This window comes from Leptonotus elevatus, unplaced genomic scaffold, assembly GCF_054856555.1.
Source record: "Leptonotus elevatus isolate MCC_2025b unplaced genomic scaffold, RoL_Lele_1.0 HiC_scaffold_84, whole genome shotgun sequence".
Classification (NCBI taxonomy): Eukaryota; Metazoa; Chordata; class Actinopteri; order Syngnathiformes; family Syngnathidae; genus Leptonotus; species Leptonotus elevatus.
This window is the reverse complement of record NW_028233751.1, coordinates 147,501-152,500: the sequence shown is the minus strand read 5'-3', so window position 1 is coordinate 152,500 and position 5,000 is coordinate 147,501.

The following is a 5,000-nucleotide window of genomic DNA, read 5'->3' as shown; positions in this document are numbered from 1 at the left end:
CGGTTCGGGGGGCGTCTCGGCCTCGCTTCCAATCGGGCGCGCCGGGGCTGTGCGAGCGCCGGGCCGTCAAAGGCCGGCGTTCGCGGTGGCCGGGGCGCTGTAAGGCGACCCGCGAGCCGGAGGAGCCGCCCGCCCGAACACCGGCGCGAGGCCGGCCGGCGGGGGCCCTCCGAAGGCGGGTCTTGGATGCCGTTCGTACGTGGGAGAAGGTGCGGCGTGTCGCGGGCGACGGCCTGCTGCCGAGGCTCCGGAGGCTCCGGGGGCGGCGCTCTGAAAATATCCGGAAGATCGGCCGACTTGGAAAAAAATTTGAGAACCGGGGCTGAGGAGGGGGAAAATCTGGCCAGGGAGGCCGACCCGAAGTGCCTCTAAGTCGGATAGGGATTGGGCGAAACTCCCTTGGAAGTGGCACTCTGAAAAAATTTCCAAGTTTGGCTGACTTAGAAAAAATTCGAGAACCAGGATGAGGAGGGGGAAAATGTGGCCAGTCAGGCCGACCTGAAGTGCCTCTTAGGCGGATAAGGGTTGGGCGAAACTCCCTTGAAAGTGGCACTCTGAAAAAATTTCCAAGTTTGGCTGACTTAGAAAAAATTCGAGAACCAGGATGAGGAGGGGGAAAATGTGGCCAGTCAGGCCGACCCGAAGTGCCTCTTAGGCGGATAGGGGTTGGGCGAAACTCCCTTGAAAGTGGCACTCTGAAAAAATTTCCAAGTTTGGCTGACTTAGAAAAAATTCGAGAACCAGGATGAGGAGGGGGAAAATGTGGCCAGTCAGGCCGACCCGAAGTGCCTCTTAGGCGGATAGGGGTTGGGCGAAACTCCCTTGAAAGTGGCACTCTGAAAAAATTTCCAAGTTTGGCTGACTTAGAAAAAATTCGAGAACCAGGATGAGGAGGGGGAAAATGTGGCCAGTCAGGCCGACCTGAAGTGCCTCTTAGGCGGATAGGGGTTGGGCGAAACTCCCTTGAAAGTGGCACTCTGAAAAAATTTCCAAGTTTGGCTGACTTAGAAAAAATTCGAGAACCAGGATGAGGAGGGGGGAAATGTGGCCAGTCAGGCCGACCCGAAGTGCCTCTTAGGCGGATAGGGGTTGGGCGAAACTCCCTTGAAAGTGGCACTCTGAAAAAATTTCCAAGTTTGGCTGACTTAGAAAAAATTCGAGAACCAGGATGAGGAGGGGGAAAATGTGGCCAGTCAGGCCGACCCGAAGTGCCTCTTAGGCGGATAGGGGTTGGGCGAAACTCCCTTGAAAGTGGCACTCTGAAAAAATTTCCAAGTTTGGCTGACTTAGAAAAAATTCGAGAACCAGGATGAGGAGGGGGAAAATGTGGCCAGTCAGGCCGACCTGAAGTGCCTCTTAGGCGGATAGGGGTTGGGCGAAACTCCCTTGAAAGTGGCACTCTGAAAATATTTCCAAGTTGGGCTGACTTAGAAAAAATTCGAGAACCAGGATGAGGAGGGGGAAAATGTGGCCAGTCAGGCCGACCTGAAGTGCCTCTTAGGCGGATAAGGGTTGGGCGAAACTCCCTTGAAAGTGGCACTCTGAAAAAATTTCCAAGTTTGGCTGACTTAGAAAAAATTCGAGAACCAGGATGAGGAGGGGGAAAATGTGGCCAGTCAGGCCGACCCGAAGTGCCTCTTAGGCGGATAGGGGTTGGGCGAAACTCCCTTGAAAGTGGCACTCTGAAAAAATTTCCAAGTTTGGCTGACTTAGAAAAAATTCGAGAACCAGGATGAGGAGGGGGAAAATGTGGCCAGTCAGGCCGACCCGAAGTGCCTCTTAGGCGGATAGGGGTTGGGCGAAACTCCCTTGAAAGTGGCACTCTGAAAAAATTTCCAAGTTTGGCTGACTTAGAAAAAATTCGAGAACCAGGATGAGGAGGGGGGAAATGTGGCCAGTCAGGCCGACCCGAAGTGCCTCTTAGGCGGATAGGGGTTGGGCGAAACTCCCTTGAAAGTGGCACTCTGAAAAAATTTCCAAGTTTGGCTGACTTAGAAAAAATTCGAGAACCAGGATGAGGAGGGGGAAAATGTGGCCAGTCAGGCCGACCCGAAGTGCCTCTTAGGCGGATAGGGGTTGGGCGAAACTCCCTTGAAAGTGGCACTCTGAAAAAATTTCCAAGTTTGGCTGACTTAGAAAAAATTCGAGAACCAGGATGAGGAGGGGGAAAATGTGGCCAGTCAGGCCGACCTGAAGTGCCTCTTAGGCGGATAGGGGTTGGGCGAAACTCCCTTGAAAGTGGCACTCTGAAAATATTTCCAAGTTGGGCTGACTTAGAAAAAATTCGAGAACCAGGCTGAGGAGGGGACCATCTGGCAAGGGAGTCCGACCTAAAGTGCATCTAAAGCGGATATGGGTTGGTCGAGCCTCCCTTGATTTGCCCTGGAGCTCCCACGTCTTAAAAAGGTCTCTCCTATAATTGTACACCAACCATTTTGAGGTTTGGGTGCAAACCTCTCGAATGGGGGGACTCGGTCCCCTATCTACAGCGCCCCTAATGACGACAGGTGGTACTGCGCCCCTGGTAGCCCGGCCATTGAAAATGAATGGGCCCATTCATTTCAATGGGGAATTTCGACCCCTGGTTGCCCGCCATTCATTTCAATGGGGAATTTCGACCCCTGGTCGCCCGCCATTCATTTCAATGGGGACTTTCGACCCCTGGTTGCCCGCCATTCATTTCAATGGGGGATTTCGACCCCTGGTCGCCCGCCATTCATTTCAATGGGGGATTTCGACCCCTGGTAGCCCGCCATTCATTTCAATGGGGGACTACGACCCCTGGTAGCCCGCCATTCATTTCAATGGGGGACTTGGACCCCTGGTAGCCCGCCATTCATTTCAATGGGGGATTTCGACCCCTGGTCGCCCGCCATTCATTTCAATGGGGGATTTCGACCCCTGGTAGCCCGCCATTCATTTCAATGGGGGACTTCGACCCCTGGTTGCCCGCCATTCATTTCAATGGGGGATTTCGACCCCTGGTCGCCCGCCATTCATTTCAATGGGGGATTTCGACCCCTGGTAGCCCGCCATTCATTTCAATGGGGGACTTGGACCCCTGGTAGCCCGCCATTCATTTCAATGGGGGATTTCGACCCCTGGTCGCCCGCCATTCATTTCAATGGGGGATTTCGACCCCTGGTAGCCCGCCATTCATTTCAATGGGGGACTTCGACCCCTGGTTGCCCGCCATTCATTTCAATGGGGGATTTCGACCCCTGGTCGCCCGCCATTCATTTCAATGGGGGATTTCGACCCCTGGTAGCCCGCCATTCATTTCAATGGGGGACTTCGACCCCTGGTTGCCCGCCATTCATTTCAATGGGGGACTTCGACCCCTGGTTGCCCGCCATTCATTTCAATGGGGGATTTCGACCCCTGGTCGCCCGCCATTCATTTCAATGGGAAATTTCGACCCCTGGTAGCCCGCCATTCATTTCAATGGGGGACTTCGACCCCTGGTTGCCCGCCATTCATTTCAATGGGGGACTTCGACCCCTGGTTGCCCGCCATTCATTTCAATGGGGGATTTCGACCCCTGGTTGCCCGGCATTCGTTCCTATGTGGCGGGGGATTTCAACCCCAGGTCGCCCTCGTGTGGTTCTTTTTGGCGCAGCTGACGGGCTCCGCTGCTCATGGAGGTTTGCTAGTGGAGGATAACCCCCTGCCTGGGCAACTCGAACGCCCGGCATTCGTTCCTATGTGGCGGGGGATTTCAACCCCAGGCCGCCCTCGTGCGGTTCTTTTTGGCGCAGCTGACGGGCTCCGCTGCTCATGGAGGTTTGCTAGTGGAGGATAACCCCCTGCCTGGGCAACTCGAACGCCCGGCATTCGTTCCTATGTGGCGGGGGATTTCAACCCCAGGTCGCCCTCGTGTGGTTCTTTTTGGCGCCGCTGACGGGCTCCGCTGCTCATGGAGGTTTGCTAGTGGAGGATAACCCCCTGCCTGGGCAACTCGAACGCCCGGCATTCGTTCCTATGTGGCGGGGGATTTCAACCCCAGGTCGCCCTCGTGTGGTTCTTTTTGGCGCCGCTGACGGGCTCCGCTGCTCATGGAGGTTTGCTAGTGGAGGATAACCCCCTGCCTGGGCAACTCGAACGCCCGGCATTCGTTCCTATGTGGCGGGGGATTTCAACCCCAGGTCGCCCTCGTGTGGTTCTTTTTGGCGCCGCTGACGGGCTCCGCTGCTCATGGAGGTTTGCTAGTGGAGGATAACCCCCTGCCTGGGCAACTCGAACGCCCGGCATTCGTTCCTATGTGGCGGGGGATCGCCCTCGTGTGGTTCTTTTTGGCGCAGCTGACGGGCTCCGCTGCTCATGGAGGTTTGCTAGTGGAGGATAACCCCCTGCCTGGGCAACTCGAACGCCCGGCATTCGTTCCTATGTGGCGGGGGATTTCAACCCCAGGTCGCCCTCGTGTGGTTCTTTTTGGCGCAGCTGACCGGGCTCCGCTGCTCATGGAGGTTTGCTAGTGGAGGATAACCCCCTGCCTGGGCAACTCGAACGCCCGGCATTCGTTCCTATGTGGCGGGGGATCGCCCTCGTGTGGTTCTTTTTGGCGCAGCTGACGGGCTCCGCTGCTCATGGAGGTTTGCTAGTGGAGGATAACCCCCTGCCTGGGCAACTCGAACGCCCGGCATTCGTTCCTATGTGGCGGGGGATTTCAACCCCAGGTCGCCCTCGTGTGGTTCTTTTTGGCGCAGCTGACGGGCTCCGCTGCTCATGGAGGTTTGCTAGTGGAGGATAACCCCCTGCCTGGGCAACTCGAACGCCCGGCTCCCCCCCGGTCCGCTGGAGCTCCTCCGACGGCCAGCAACAAGCCCCGAAGACGGGCGCGCTCCCCCCGGTCCGCTGGAGCTCCTCCGACGGCCAGCAACAAGCCCCGAAGACGGGCGCGCTCCCCCCGGTCCGCTGGAGCTCCTCCAACGGCCAGCAACAAGCCCCGAAGACGGGCGCGCTCCCCGCGGTCCGCTGGAGCTCCGCCAACGGCCAGCAAC